Below are 17500 nucleotides of genomic sequence, written 5' to 3' on the forward strand. Positions count from 1 at the left end.
TATCTTGTCAGCTCAGGGATTCGATCCAGCAACACTTTTGGTTACTGGCCCAATGCTCTTACCAGTAGGCTACCTGCTGCCCCTCCTCCAGGAAGTAGGTTGTGCTACAGCAGGAAGTAGGTTGTGCTACAGCATTTACATCATTAAGTTAAGTCATTTAGCAGATGCTCTTATCCAGAGCGACTTACAAGTTGGTGCATTCACCTAATGACATCCAGTGGAACAGTCACTTTACAATAGTGCATCTAAATCTTAAAGGGGGGTGAGAAGGATTACTTTATCCTATCCTAGGTATTCCTTAAAGAGGTGGGGTTTCAGGTGTCTCCGGAAGGTGGTGATTGACTCCGCTGTCCTGGCGTTGTGAGGGAGTTTGTTCCACCATTGGGGGGCCAGGGCAGCGAACAGTTTTGACTGGGCTGAGCGGGACCTGTACTTCCTCAGTGGTAGGGAGGTGAGCAGGCCAGAGGTGGATGAACGCAGTGCCCTTGTTTGGGTGTAGGGCCTGATCAGAGCCTGGAGGTACTGAGGTGCCGTTCCCCTCACAGCTCCGTAGGCAAGCACCATGGTCTTGTAGCGGATGCGAGCTTCAACTGGAAGCCAGTGGAGAGAGCGGAGGAGCGGGGTGACGTGAGAGAACTTGGGAAGGTTGAACACCAGACGGGCTGCGGCGTTCTCCTCCTCCTACTCCTCCTACAGCAGGAAGTAGGTTGTTCCAAAGCAGTAAGTCAGTTGTGCTACAGCAGGAAGTAGGTTGTGCTACAGCAGGAAGTAGGTTGTGCTACAGCAGGAAGTAGGTCGTGCTACAGCAGGAAGTAGGTTGTGCTACAGCAGGAAGTAGGTCGTGCTACAGCAGGAAGTAGGTCGTGCTACAGCAGGAAGTAAGTCGTGCTACAGCAGGAAGTAGGTCATGCTACAGCAGGAAGTAGGTCGTGCTTCAGCAGGAAGTAGGTTGTGCTACAGCAGGAAGTCGGTCGTGCTACAGAAAGAAGTAGGTCGTGCTACAGCAGGAAGTAGGTCATGCTACAGCAGGAAGTAGGTCGTGCTACAGCAGGAAGTCGGTCGTGCTACAGCAGGAAGTAGGTTGTGCTACAGTAGGAAGTAGGTTGTGCTACAGCAGGAAGTAGGTTGTGCTACAGCAGGAAGTAGGTTGTGCTACAGCAGGAAGTAGGTTGTGATACAGCAGGCAGTAGGTCATGCTACAGCATGAAGTAGGTTGTGCTACAGCAGGAAGTAGGTCGTGATACAGGAGCTCCATTGTCTGGCTCCACTACTACTCTACAGAACCAGATATCTTCATTATCATCGATGATGTGTTAGCCATCAAGCCAGTCTGTTAATGCTTGAGCTTATTAGATCACCGTTATTAAATGGGCGAAAGTGATTTGGCCCGTAGCGAAGGTAAACGTCAGTTATGTGATTAGAAAGGCAAGGGAGAAAGATGGTCTATTCCTGCCTGAAGGGAGGAATACACACACACACACACACACACACACAAATAGCCTTTCCCTCTCTCTATCTCACTTTCACTCTCTTTCTCTCTCTCTCTCCTCTCTTACGCAGGCAGGCAGGAATAGCCTCTCTGATGATAGAACTAAGCTCATGATGCATTTATAATTTATATTCTTTCAAGAATCTCTGGGTCCATATCATTAATTTATAAGTCCAAAAATATATGTAAGCAACTCAGGCTTCTATCTGTAAATCACTCTGATAACGAGCATTTCGATTACGTGTCTGAGAATGAAGGTGATGAACTGTATGTGAGAGAACTTCCTCCTGGGCGAAGGACATTAGCTTTAGCCCATTGAGCCCCTGTAAAAGACTGCAAGCACCCTCCGTAGCAGAACTGGAGAGCGTTTCTCTGGCGTCTTCTACTGTGTTCACTGGGCTCTTAGCTCGTGGAAATCAATAAAATATCGTCTTTGAAGGAATTCTCCCAGTCAGACTGGAGAGGTGGTTTTAAAGGATGTTTAGCCCAACAGTAGTATCAGTTAGGGATTGTCCAGTAGACTGCATGTGTCCCAAATGGAACTCTGTTCCCTTCAAAATGTGTCCCAAATGGAACTCTGTTCCCTTTAAAGCGCACTACTTTTGACCAGAGCCCATAGAGTATTACTTTGTTAGCCCATAAAAGTCGTGCATTATATTATATAGGGGGTACCATTTGGGAAGCAGTCCTGAAGGACGTTTTTCCTTACAAAAGCCTGTCTATTTCACCTCCCTTCCCTGGCGAACAGCTCCAGGCTGATTCAGGTGTTGTCAGGCAACAGCAGGAGCCCAGTCTCTCTTCTACAGAGAGGAAAACATCAGACATGCAGGTCTTTGAGGGAGCTAGCTATCGGTAGAGATTGATATTTATTGATTTCGCAAAGTGGTGTGCTGTGAAACAAAGCGGTTTAAATTACTTTGGTCCACGGAAATGCTTTACAGTACTGGAAAAAGCCCTCCAGATATTTAGCCGTTCTGATGCTGACAATAGACCATGGGTATATACAGGACACTTCAGTGTTTACAGTAGGTTACACATTGTGATAATACTGTGTTTACAGTAGGTTACACATTGTTATAGTACTGTGTTTACAGTAGGATTGTACTGTGTTTACAGTAGGTTACACATTGTGATAATACTGTGTTTACAGTAGGATTGTACTGTGTTTACAGTAGGATTGTACTGTGTTTACAGTAGGTTACACATTGTTATAGTACTGTGTTTACAGTAGGTTAAACATTGTTATAGTACTGTGTTTACAGTAGGTTAAACATTGTTATAGTACTGTGTTTACAGTAGGTTACACATTGTGATAGTACATGGTTGATTGTTAGAACATTTCTCACTCAATGACTCATTTTGGACCGTTTGAACCTTTTGGTTAGAACACTGGTTAGAACACTGGTTAGAACACTGAGTGTAGAGTAGTGACAGTTAGAACACTGAGTGGAGAGTAGTAACAGTTAGAACACTGAGTGGAGAGTAGTGACAGTTAGAACACTGAGTGTAGAGTAGTAACAGTTAGAACACTGAGTGGAGAGTAGTGACAGTTAGAACACTGAGTGGAGAGTAGTGACAGTTAGAACACTGAGTGGAGAGTAGTGACAGTTAGAATACTGAGTGGAGAGTAGTGACAGTTAGAATACTGAGTGGAGAGTAGTGACAGTTAGAACACTGAGTGGAGAGTAGTGACAGTTAGAACACTGAGTGTAGAGTAGTGACAGTTAGAACACTGAGTGGAGAGTAGTGACAGTTAGAACACTGAGTGGAGAGTTGTGACAGTTAGAAGACTGAGTGGAGAGTAGTGACAGTTAGAACACTGAGTGGAGAGTAGTGACAGTTAGAACACTGAGTGGAGAGTAGTGACAGTTAGAACACTGAGTGGAGAGTAGTGACAGTTAGAACACTGAGTGGAGAGTAGTGACAGTTAGAACACCGAGTGGAGAGTAGTGACAGTTAGAACACTGAGTGGAGAGTAGTGACAGTTAGAACACTGAGTGGAGAGTAGTGACAGTTAGAACACTGAGTGGAGAGTCGTGACAGTTAGAACACTGAGTGGAGAGTTGTACAGTTAGAATACTGAGTGGAGAGTAGTGACAGTTAGAACACTGAGTGGAGAGTAAGAACAGTTAGAACACTGAGTGTAGAGTAGTGACAGTTAGAACACTGAGTGGAGAGTAGTGACAGTTAGAACACTGAGTTCTGGCTGTAGGAACAGTCGGACTGATTGAAGTGGAGGAGGGGCTGTAGGAACAGTCGGACTGATTGAAGTAGGCTAGGCTAATAATTCCTAATCATGTTTGGAGTGCACTGAGCGCACTGGGTACCTTGATGTTACCCTGTGTTCAGTGAAGGGGTTGAGAGTTTAATGATTGTACCTTGATGTTACCCTGTGTGAAAGCTAGTTTACAGGTCATTAGCGACCAATAGCTCGCAGGCTGTTAGTGATTTGCTTGTATATACACTGAGTCTACAAAGCATTACAAATACTTTCCTAATGTTGAGGGGCACGACCCCCCCCCCCCTCCCTGCTTGTACCCTCAGAACAGCCTCAATTCATCGGTACATGGACTCTACAAGGTGTCGAAAGCATTCCACAGGGATGCTGGCCCATGTTGACTCCAATGCTTCCCACAGTTGTGTCAAATTGGCTGGATGTCCTTTGGGTGGTGGACCATTCATAATACACATTGGAAACTGTTGAGCATGAAAAACCCAGCAGCGTTGCAGTTCTTAATACAAACTGGTGCACCAGCCACCTACTGTACTACCATGCCCCTTTCAAAGGCACTTAAATATTTTGTCCTGCCAATTCATCCTAAGAATGGCACAAGAATACACCATTAATACACATTAATACACAATAATACACCATTAATACACAATAAGACACAATAATACACCATAATTACACAATAATACACCATTAATACACAAGAATACACCATTAATACACAATAATACACCATAATTACACAATAATACACCATAATTACACAATAATACACCATAATTACACAATAATACACCATTATTACACAAGAATACACCATTAATACACAATAATACACCATTATTATTACACAATAATACACCATTATTATTACACAATAATACACCATTATTACACAATAATACACCATTAATACACAATAATACACCATTATTAATACACAATAATACACCATTATTATTACACAATAATACACCATTATTATTACACAATAATACACCATTAGTACACAAGAATACACCATTAATACACAATAAGACACAATAATACACAATAATACACCATTAATACACAATAAGACACAATAATACACAATAATACACCATTAATACACAATAATACACCATTATTATTACACAATAATACACCATTATTATTACACAATAATACACCATTATTACACAAGAATACACCATTAATACACAATAAGACACAATAATACACAATAATACACCATTAATACACAATAATACACCATTATTATTACACAATAATACACCATTATTATTACACAATAATACACCATTGTTATACAATAATATACCATTATTATTACACAATAATACACCATTATTATTACACAATAATACACCATTATTATTACACAATAATACACCATTATTATTACACAATAATACACCATTATTATTACACAATAATACACCATTATTATTACACAATAATACACCATTATTACACAATAATACACCATTATTATTACACAATAATACACCATTATTATTACACAAGAATACACCATTATTACACAAGAATACACCATTAATACACAATAAGACACAATAATACACAATAATACACCATTAATACACAATAATACACCATTATTATTACACAATAATACACCATTATTATTACACAATAATACACCATTATTACACAAGAATACACCATTAATACACAATAAGACACAATAATACACAATAATACACCATTAATACACAATAATACACCATTATTATTACACAATAATACACCATTGTTATACAATAATATACCATTATTATTACACAATAATACACCATTATTATTACACAATAATACACCATTATTATTACACAATAATACACCATTATTATTACACAATAATACACCATTATTAATACACAATAATACACCATTATTAATACACAATAATACACCATTATTATTACACAATAATACACCATTATTATTACACAATAATACACCATTAATACACAAGAATACACCATTAATACACAATAAGACACAATAATACACAATAATACACCATTAATACACAATAATACACCATTATTATTACACAATAATACACCATTGTTATACAATAATACACCATTGTTATACAATAATACACCATTATTATTACACAATAATACACCATTATTATTACACAATAATACACCATTATTATTACACAATAATACACCATTATTATTACACAATAATACACCATTATTATTACACAATAATACACCATTGTTATACAATAATATACCATTATTATTACACAATAATACACCATTATTGGCCCCTAAACCCTGGAGGTCAGGCCCCTTGGAAGCCCCAAAACCCTGGAGGTCAGGCCCCATGACTACTTCGCGTTTAGATCGCTGACTAGAATAATTGAACAATCTAAAACATTTTAGCTGACGTAGCAGTGTTAACTTCATCGACAGTAACTTTGAGGAGACAATGCTCGTCAACAACCTATTATTTCTAGATGAACTATGGGCAGTAACGAGATCAGCTGGGAAAAATACACTATTACCAAAAAAAACGGTTTAATTTTAGTCGATGAAAATGTGACGAGACGAGAATTCCACTTGAGACTAATGGATATGTTAATTTGACACGAAGCTCCTTTTCATCTGTTTCGTCCAATCAGAAACATGCAGAAGATTTAATGCATTCCTGTTATTGGCAGAATTTACATTTTTCAGTTGTGTGGTCTGATTGAGCTGATCTGCCCGGAAGGGTCTCTTCAGTCTTTTGAACTGATGCGAAGCCAGTACACTGGACTTGTAACTAATGGATTTACCTCAACTAGAAACTATGTTTACTCGTGTTTTCCTAACATTTATGTTGTTTGGCTTTGATCCAATCAGAAGCCTTATTTTACTAGTCTGTGTTGCCGTTGTCTGCAAATGTGAGTGTCATGTTTGTCATTTATTATCATGTCTTGTCCCTGTGCTCCCCATTCTATTCGTTTCCCTCTGCTGGTCTTATTAGGTTCTTTCCCTCTTTCTATCCCTCTCTCTCCCCCTCCCTCTCTCACTCTCTCGCTCTCTCTTCTCTCTATCGTTCCGTTCCTGCTCCCAGCTGTTCCTATTCCCCTAATCAATCATTTAGTCTTCCCACACCTGTTCCCGATCCTTTCCCCTGATTAGAGTCCCTATTTCTTCCTTTGTGTTCCGTTCCTGTCCTGTCGGTTCCTTGTTTAGAATTCACCGTGCTGTGATTGTGTATCGCCCTGTCGTGTCGTGTTTTCCTCAGATGCTGCGTGGTGAGCAGGTGTCTGAGTCTGTCTGGTTCGAGTGCCTTCCCGAGGCAACCTGCTGTTCACCTGCTGTTCAAGATCGAGTCTCCAGTTTGTCCTCGTCATTTCGAGTGAAAGTTGTGTTTTTTTGTTTGTATTCACTTTACTGGATTAAAGACTCTGTTTTCGCCAAGTCGCTTTTGGGTCCTCTTTCACCTGCATGACAGAAGGAACCGACCAAGGAATGGACCCAGCGACTTCAGACGCTCGTTACACTGCCGTCGAGATCCAAGGAGCCATGCTCGGCAGACACGAGCAGGAATTGTCTGCTGCTCGCCATGCCGTGGAGAACCTGGCCGCTCAGGTTTCCGACCTCTCTGGACAGTTCCAGAGTCTACGTCTCGTGCCACCTGTTACTTCCTGGCCTGCCGAGCCTCCAGAACCTAGGGTTAATAACCCACCTTGCTACTCCGGGCAGCCCACTGAGTGCCGCTCCTTTCTCACGCAGTGTGAGATTGTGTTCTCTCTCCAACCCAACACATACTCTAGAGAGAGAGCTCGGGTTGCTTACGTCATTTCACTCCTTACTGGCCGGGCTCGAGAATGGGGCACAGCTATCTGGGAGGCAAGGGCTGATTGCTCTAACAAGTTCCAGAACTTTAAAGAGGAGATGATTCGGGTTTTTGACCGTTCAGTTTTTGGTAGGGAGGCTTCTAGGGCCCTGGCTTCCTTATGCCAAGGTGAACGGTCCATAACGGATTATTCTATTGAGTTTCGCACTCTTGCTGCCTCTAGTGAGTGGAACGAGCCGGCGCTGCTCGCTCGTTTTCTGGAGGGACTCCACGCAGTGGTTAAGGATGAGATTCTCTCCGGAGGTTCCTTCAGATGTGGACTCTTTGATTGCTCTCGCCATCCGCATAGAACGACGGGTAGATCTTCGTCACCGGGCTCGGGAAGAGAGCTCGCATCAACGGTGTTTCCCTGCTCCGCATCGCAACCATCTCCTCCTCTGGCTCAGAGACTGAGCCCATGCAGCTGGGAGGGATTCGCATCTCGACTAAGGAGAGGGAACGGAGGATCACCAACCGCCTGTGCCTCTATTGCGGAGTTGCTGGACATTTTGTTAATTCATGTCCAGTAAAGCCAGAGCTCATCTGTAAGCGGAGGGCTACAGGTGAGCGCAACTACTCAAGTCTCTCCATCAAAATCCTGTACTACTTTGTCGGTCCATCTACGCTGGACCGGTTCGGGTGCTACATGTAGTGCCTTGATAGACTCTGGGGCTGAGGGTTGTTTCATGGACGAAGCATGGGTTCGGAAACATGACATTCCTTTCAGAGAGTTAGAGAAGCCTACGCCCATGTTCGCCTTAGATGGTAGTCATCTTCCCAGTATCAGATTTGAGACACTACCTTTAACCCTCACAGTATCTGGTAACCACAGTGAGACTATTTCTTTTTTGATTTTCCGTTCACCGTTTACACCTGTTGTTTTGGGTCATCCCTGGCTAGTATGTCATAATCCTTCTATTAATTGGTCTAGTAATTCTATCCTATCCTGGAACGTTTCTTGTCATGTGAAGTGTTTAATGTCTGCCATCCCTCCCGTTTCTTCTGTCCCTACTTCTCAGGAGGAACCTGGCGATTTGACAGGAGTGCCGGAGGAATATCATGATCTGCGCACGGTCTTCAGTCGGTCCCGAGCCAACTCCCTTCCTCCTCACCGGTCGTATGATTGTAGTATTGATCTCCTTCCGGGGACCACTCCTCCTCGGGGTAGACTATACTCTCTGTCGGCTCCCGAACGTAAGGCTCTCGAGGATTATTTGTCTGTGTCTCTTGATGCCGGTACCATAGTGCCTTCTTCCTCTCCGGCCGGGGCGGGGTTCTTTTTGTTAAGAAGAAGGACGGTACTCTGCGCCCTGCGTGGATTATCGAGGGCTGAATGACATAACGGTTAAGAATCGTTATCCGCTTCCCCTTATGTCATCAGCCTTCGAGATTCTGCAGGGAGCCAGGTGCTTTACTAAGTTGGACCTTCGTAACGCTTACCATCTCGTGCGCATCAGAGAGGGGGACGAGTGGAAAACGGCGTTTAACACTCCGTTAGGGCATTTTGAGTACCGGGTTCTGCCGTTCGGTCTCGCCAATGCGCCAGCTGTTTTTCAGGCATTAGTTAATGATGTTCTGAGAGACATGCTGAACATCTTTGTTTTTGTCTATCTTGACGATATCCTGATTTTTCTCCGTCACTCGAGATTCATGTTCAGCACGTTCGACGTGTTCTACAGCGCCTTTTAGAGAATTGTCTCTACGTAAAGGCTGAGAAGTGCTCTTTTTCATGTCTCCTCCGTTACTTTTCTCGGTTCCGTTATTTCCGCTGAAGGCATTCAGATGGATTCCGCTAAGGTCCAAGCTGTCAGTGATTGGCCCGTTCCAAGGTCACGTGTCGAGTTGCAGCACTTTTTAGGTTTCGCTAATTTCTATCGGCGTTTCATTCGTAATTTCGGTCAAGTTGCTGCCCCTCTCACAGCTCTTACTTCTGTCAAGACGTGTTTTAAGTGGTCCGGTTCCGCCCAGGGAGCTTTTGATCTTCTAAAAGAACGTTTTACGTCCGCTCCTATCCTCGTTACTCCTGACGTCACTAGACAATTCATTGTCGAGGTTGACGCTTCAGAGGTAGGCGTGGGAGCCATTCTATCCCAGCGCTTCCAGTCTGACGATAAGGTTCATCCTTGCGCTTATTTTTCTCATCGCCTGTCGCCATCTGAGCGCAACTATGATGTGGGTAACCGTGAACTGCTCGCCATCCGCTTAGCCCTAGGCGAATGGCGACAGTGGTTGGAGGGGGGCGACCGTTGCTTTTGTCGTTTGGACAGACCATAAGAACCTTGAGTACATCCGTTCTGCCAAACGACTTAATGCCCGTCAAGCTCGTTGGGCGTTGTTTTTCGCTCGTTTCGAGTTTGTGATTTCTTACCGTCCGGGTAGCAAGAACACCAAGCCTGATGCCTTATCCCGTCTGTTTAGTTCTTCTGTGGCTTCTACTGATCCCGAGGGATTCTTCCTTATGGGCGTGTTGTCGGGTTAACAGTCTGGGGAATTGAGAGACAGGTTAAGCAAGCACTCACGCACACTGCGTCGCCGCGCTTGTCCTAGTAACCTCCTTTTCGTTCCTGTTTCCACTGTCTGGCTGTTCTTCAGTGGGCTCACTCTGCCAAGTTAGCTGGTCATCCCGGTGTTCAGGCACTCTTGCGTCTATTCGCCAGCGCTTTTGGTGGCCGACTCAGGAGCGTGACACGCGCCGTTTCGTGGCTGCTTGTTCGGACTGCGCGCAGACTAAGTCGGGTAACTCTCCTCCTGCCGGTCGTCTCAGACCGCTCCCCATTCCTTCTCGACCATGGTCTCACATCGCCCTAGACTTCATTACCGGTCTGCCTTTGTCTGCGGGGAAGACTGTGATTCTTACGGTTGTCGATAGGTTCTCTAAGGCGGCACATTTCATTCCCCTCGCTAAACTTCCTTCCGCTAAGGAGACGGCACAAATCATTATCGAGAATGTATTCAGAATTCATGGCCTCCCGTTAGACGCCGTTTCAGACAGAGGCCCGCAATTCACGTCACAGTTTTGGAGGGAGTTCTGTCGTTTGATTGGTGCGTCCGTCAGTCTCTCTTCCGGGTTTCATCCCCAGTCTAACGGTCAAGCAGAGAGGGCCAATCAGACGATTGGTCGCATACTACGCAGCCTTTCTTTCAGAAACCCTGCGTCTTGGGCAGAACAGCTCCCTGGGCAGAATACGCTCACAATTAGCTTCCTTCGTCTGCTACCGGGTTATGACGTTTCAGAGTAGTCTGGGTTACCAGCCTCCTCTGTTCTCATCCCAGCTTGCCGAGTCCAGCGTTCCCTCCGCTCAAGCGTTTGTCCAACGTTGTGAGCGCACCTGGAGGAGGGTGAGGTCTGCACTTTGCCGTTACAGGGCACAGACTGTGAGAGCCGCCAATAAACGCAGGATTAAGAGTCCAAGGTATTGTTGCGGCCAGAGAGTGTGGCTTTCCACTCGCAACCTTCCTCTTACGACAGCTTCTCGTAAGTTGACTCCGCGGTTCATTGGTCCGTTCCGTGTTTCCCAGGTCGTCAATCCTGTCGCTGTGCGACTGCTTCTTCCGCGACATCTTCGTCGCGGCCCATCCTGTCTTCCATGTCTCCTGTGTTAAGCCCTTTCTTCGCACCCCCGTTCGTCTTCCCTCCCCCTCCCGTCCTTGTCGAGAGCGCACCTATTTACAAGGTACATAAGATCATGGACATGCGTTCTCGGGACGGGGTCACCAATACTTAGTGGATTGGGAGGGTTACGGTCCTGAGGAGAGGAGTTGGGTTCCGTCTCGGGACGTGCTGGACCGTTCACTCATTGATGATTTCCTCCGTTGCCGCCAGGATTCCTCCTCGAGTGCGCCAGGAGGCGCTCGGTGAGTGGGGGGTACTGTCATGTTTGTCATTTATTATCATGTCTTGTCCCTGTGCTCCCCATTCTATTCGTTTCCCTCTGCTGGTCTTATTAGGTTCTTTCCCTCTTTCTATCCCTCTCTCTCCCTCCCTCTCTCACTCTCTCGCTCTCTCTTCTCTCTATCGTTCCGTTCCTGCTCCCAGCTGTTCCTATTCCCCTAATCAATCATTTAGTCTTCCCACACCTGTTCCCGATCCTTTCCCCTGATTAGAGTCCCTATTTCTTCCTTTGTGTTCCGTTCCTGTCCTGTCGGTTCCTTGTTTAGAATTCACCGTGCTGTGATTGTGTATCGCCCTGTCGTGTCGTGTTTTCCTCAGATGCTGCGTGGTGAGCAGGTGTCTGAGTCTGTCTGGTTCGAGTGCCTTCCCGAGGCAACCTGCTGTTCACCTGCTGTTCAAGATCGAGTCTCCAGTTTGTCCTCGTCATTTCGAGTGAAAGTTGTGTTTTTTTGTTTGTATTCACTTTACTGGATTAAAGACTCTGTTTTCGCCAAGTCGCTTTTGGGTCCTCTTTCACCTGCATGACAGTGAGTTTGTCTACAAATGGCTTTTCAAATGTGAGTTTGTTTACACATGGCTTTTCAAATGTGAGTTTGTTTACAAATGGCTTTTCAAATGTGAGTTTGTTTACAAATGGCTTTTCAAATGTGAGTTTGTTTACAAATGGCTTTTCAAATGTGAGTTTGTTTACAAATGGCTTTTCAAATGTGAGTTTGTTTACAAATGGCTTTTCAAATGTGAGTTTGTTTACAAATGGCTTTTCAAATGTGACTTTGTTTACAAATGGCTTTTCAAATGTGAGTTTGTTTACAAATGGCTTTTCAAATGTGAGTTTGTTTACAAATGGCTTTTCTGTAAAGCTAAATTTCTCCCATTTTCAAGGAAACTTTTGTTATTTTAAATGCTTTCACTTTATAATGGGGAGATCAAATATGAGCTGATGATTGGTTTAACCTGTAGCCAAGGCTTTATAGCCTATAGGGTTAATTATGGTTGGCATTGGTCTGCCACTAAGATATTCAAAGGGTTTGTAGGCCTAGTTGGACAAGGCTATCTGAATGTTAAAAAAACATTAAATATTCATTATGTAATAGAAGGGGGAAAAAATGCACCGTGGATAAAATGGTGCCGAGTTTTAGCTTTAACTAAAACTAATGAAGGATGAAATGACTCAAAAAAAAGATATTTTAAGACTCAAAATAAATCTTTAAAAAAGCTGTCAAAATGAACTGTGTGGCTAATGGGCTAATGGACTAATGGGCTAATGGGCTAATGGGGTGGCTGTCGGTGTGTCACGTCCTGACCTTAGTTCCTTTTTTATGTCTCTATTTTGGTTTGGTCAGGGGGTGAGTTGGGGTGGGCATTCTATGTTTTGTATTTCTATGTGTTTGGCCTGGTATGGGTCCCAATCAGAGGCAGCTGTCTATCGTTGTCTCTGATTGAGAACCATACTTAGGCAGCCTGTTCCCACCTGTGTTTGTGGGTAGTTGTTGTCTCTGATTGAGAACCATACTTAGGCAGCCTGTTCCCACCTGTGTTTGTGGGTAGTTGTTGTCTCTGATGGAGAACCATACTTAGGCAGCCTGTTCCCACCTGTGTTTGTAGGTAGTTGTTGTCTCTGATGGAGAACCATACTTAGGCAGCCTGTTCCCACCTGTGTTTGTAGGTCGTTGTTTCCTGTTTTGTGTTTTTCACCTTTGTTATTTTGTATTCTGTGTTCAGATTAATAAATTTAACATGGACACGTACTGTAACGGTTTTCTTGTGTCAAACGAGAGGCGGACCAAAACGGAGCGTGGTTATTATTCACGGTTCTTTAATAAAGAAACTATACATGAATAGACTAACAAAACCAAGAAATGTGAAAAACCAAAACAGCCCTCTCTGGTGCAAACACAGAGACAGGAACAATCACCCACAAAACCCAACACCAAACAGGCTACCTAAATATGGTTCCCAATCAGAGACAATGACTAACACCTGCCTCTGATTGAAAACCATATCAGGCCCAAACATAGAAATAGACAAACTAGACACACAACATAGAATGCCCACTCAGATCACACCCTGACCAAACAAAACATAGAAACATACAAAGCAAACTTTGGTCAGGGTGTGACACGTACCATGCTGCATTTTGGTCCGATCCTTCATACTCCTCATCAGTCGAGGACCGATCCTTCATACTCCTCATCAGTCGAGGACCGATCCTTCATACTCCTCATCAGTCGAGGACCGATCCTTCATACTCCTCATCAGTCGAGGACCGATCCTTCATACTCCTCATCAGTCGAGGACCGATCCTTCATACTCCTCATCAGTCGAGGACCGATCTTTCATACTCCTCATCAGTCGAGGACCGATCCTTCATACTCCTCATCAGTCGAGGACGAGAACCGTTACATGGTGGCTGTCGGTGACTGACATTAAGAAGAGAAAAACCGCTGATTCACAATCACATGTCGAAATTCCACCTTTGCTATTTTCGACAATTCAACAACAGTAGGTTGAGACCCCCGACGGAGTTCCAAAAACCCCCGACTGACCCCCGACTGACCCCGACTGAGTTCCAAAACCCCGACTGACCCCGACTGACCCCGACTGAGTTCCAAAAACCCCGACTGACCCCGACTGAGTTCCAAAAACCCCGACTGACCCCCGACTGACCCCCGACTGACCCCCGACTGACCCCGACTGACCCCGACTGAGTTCCAAAAAATAAAAATAAACGCTCTCTCTTATGTCGCGTGAAAGCATCCCTCACTATAGAATAACATCTTTCAGTACAGACTCATTATTTACAATTCAGGCTGAAAGTACGTTTTGTGTTTTAGATTAACTTCCGATAAAGTGGTTTTAAATTATTATTTTTTTAAGGTTGACTATAATTGCCTGCAGGACTGTAATCACTTATCAGTGGTGAGCCAATCATGTCTCTCCTGTCCAGTCATGGTCCTTCTGTAACGGCGCTTGTCAGTTGAAGGAGAATCGGACCAAAATGCAGCGTGGTGGTTACTCGTGTTCTTTAATGAAGAATCGACGATACATGAAATAACTATAATATACAAAAACAACAAACGAAATGCGAAAACCTATTACAGCCTGTCTGGTGAACACTACACAGAGACAGGAACAATCACACACGAAAACACTCACAGAATATGGCTGCCTAAATATGGTTCCCAATCAGAGACAATGAGAATCACCTGACTCTGATTGAGAACCGCCTCAGGCCGCCATAGACTAATTAGTCACCCCACAAAACCTCAAGACAAAAAACACACCACAATAACCCATGTCACACCCTGGCCTGACCAAATAAAGAAAGAAAACACAAAATACTAAGACCAAGGCGTGACACCTTCTTCCTACACCAATCATGTCTCTCCTGTCCAGTCATGGTCCTTCCTCCTACACCAATCGTGTCTCTCCTGTCCAGTCATGGTCCTTCCTCCTACACCAATCGTGTCTCTCCTGTCCAGTCATGGTCACACCAATCGTGTCTCCTCCAGTGTCCAGTCATGTGTCTTCTGTCCAGTCATGGTCCCCTCCTACACCAATCATGTCTCTCCTGTCATGGTCTCTTCCTCACCAATCGTGTCTTCCTCCTCCTGTGTCTCTCCTGTCCAGTCATGGTCCTTCCTCCTACACCAATCGTGTCTCTCCTGTCCAGTCATGGTCCTTTCCTCCTAGTCACCAATCGTGTCTCTCCTTCTCATGGTCCAGTCCAGTCATGGTCCTTCCTCCTACACCAATCGTGTCTCTCCTGTCCAGTCAGTCATGGTCCTTCCTCCTACACCAATCTCTCCTGTCCAGTCATGGTCCTCCTCCTACACCAATCGTCCTCCTGTCCAGTCATTTGTCCTTCCTCCTACACCAATCGTGTCTCTCCTGCAGTCATGGTCCTTCCTCCTACACCAATCGTGTCTCTCCTGCCAGTCATTTGTCCTTCCTCCTACACCAATCATGTGTCCAGTCATGGTCCTTCCTCCTATTCTTTTCCAGTCATGGTCCTTCCTCCTCACTTTCCCCTGTCCAGTCATTGTCCTTCCTCCTACACCAATCGTCCGCATCACTGAGCTCTGTATGTGATTCTCTTCTTTTGTGTTATTTCCTTTCCCGCTATGACGTCATCCGGCCTGTGTCTGTGGCTCTCGAGGGAGGGTTGATGCTATTATTGAGTCTGGAGCCAGAGTTTCCCCACCTACCTTAACCTCCCACTGTTGTTAGTGTGCCTAGCAGGTGCTGCTGTAATTTGCAGAGTTAAATTATGCAGATAATACCCAGCCCAGGTAGCTCATTTAGATGGCCAGGCGATTAATCCTGGAGAGACGGAGAGATGCAGAACCCCCACGCTGCTCTGTGCTGTCCGCTGTCCGTCAGCACAGACTCCTCCTCCCTCCCTCCCTCCCTCCCTCCCTCCCTCCCTCCCTCCCTCCCTCCCTCCCTCCCTCCCTCCCTCCCTCCCTCCCTCCCTCCCTCCCTCCCTCCCTCCTGTCCCTTTCTCCCTCCCTCCTCTCCCTCTATCCCTCCCTCCTCTATCCCTCCCTCCCTCATGTCTTTCTCCCCTCCCTCCCTCCTCTATCCCTTTATCCCCTCCCTCCCTCCCTCGTTCGCTTGCCTGCTTATAGCCACAATCCTTGCAGCAGCAAAACTCTCTGCTCCCTGCTTCCATTCATCCCGCCCTTCATACTTCCTTACTCTTCCTCATTAGCTTGCCTAACAATACACAAACTTGTTAGAACACCACCACTCCCTGCCTCCCTCCCTCTCTCCCTCCCACCACCCTCTCTCATCCCTTATTTTACCTCTCGTTCACCTGCCTGCCTACCTACAATCCTTACAGCAGCACAATTCGCTGCCTCAATATCTAAGAACAAAAGCCTTTTACAAAACCACCTGCATCTATAGATCCTTGGTTAGTTGTTGCGTAACCATTTCTGTACAGTAACCTCATGGTCCTCAGACTGATACACAAACATGACGGAGTGTTTGTGTGTTTTCAGGTGCCTGCCTCCCCCAGGCTTGTAGTCCTTTTTGCGGCGGCAGGTATCCTAGTGGTTAGAGTGTAGAGGCGACAGGTATCCTAGTGGTTAGAGTGCAGAGGCGACAGGTATCCTAGTGGTTAGAGTGTAGAGGCGACAGGTATCCTAGTGGTTAGAGTGTAGAGGCGACAGGTATCCTAGTGGTTAGAGTGTATCCTAGTGGTTAGAGGGGAGAGGCAGGTATCCTAGTGGTTAGAGGGGAGAGGCAGGTATCCTAGTGGTTAGAGTGTTGGGCCAGTAACCGAAAGGTTGCTGGATCGAATACCTGAGCTGACGTTCTGCCCCTGAACAAGGCAGTTAACCCACTGTTCCCCTGAACAAGGCAGTTAACCCACTGTTCCCCTGAACAAGGCAGTTAACCCACTGTTCCCCTGAACAAGGCAGTTAACCCACTGTTCCCCTGAACAAGGCAGTTAACCCACTGTTCCCCTGAACAAGGCAGTTAACACACTGTTCCCCTGAACAAGGCAGTTAACCCACTGTTCCCCTGAACAAGGCAGTTAACCCACTGTTCCCCTGAACAAGGCAGTTAACCCACTGTTCCCCTGAACAAGGCAGTTAACCCACTGTTACCCTGAACAAGGCAGTTAACCCACTGTTCCCCTGTAGGCTGTCTTTTGTTCTTAACTGACTTGCCTGGTTAAATAAAGTTTGATTTTTTGGAGCTTGTAACATCAGGGTAGTGGGTTCGCTTCCCGGGACCACCCATACATAGAATGTATCAGTGTAAGTTGCTTTGCATGAAAGCATCTGCTAAGTGAATACATTATATATTATATTATATGTTACATTATATATATTACATATTATATTTTACATTATATATTATATTATAGATTCGATTTTACATTATATATTATAGTATATATTACATTATATATTACATTATATATTATATTATCTATTATACTATATATTACATTATATATTGCATTATATATTATATTATATATTATACTATATAGTACATT

At 44.7% G+C, this 17500-nt stretch overlaps 1 protein-coding gene across 2 annotated transcripts in view; it reads left to right on the top strand.

Moving 5' to 3' along the window:
- The window catches only part of LOC124047989 (netrin receptor DCC-like), an 83244-nt gene that overhangs the window by 49990 nt on the left and 15754 nt on the right, over window positions 1-17500 (top strand). The gene's annotated exons all lie outside the window — the stretch shown is intronic.

This window comes from Oncorhynchus gorbuscha, linkage group LG11 (assembly GCF_021184085.1).
Source record: "Oncorhynchus gorbuscha isolate QuinsamMale2020 ecotype Even-year linkage group LG11, OgorEven_v1.0, whole genome shotgun sequence".
NCBI lineage: Eukaryota > Metazoa > Chordata > Actinopteri > Salmoniformes > Salmonidae > Oncorhynchus > Oncorhynchus gorbuscha.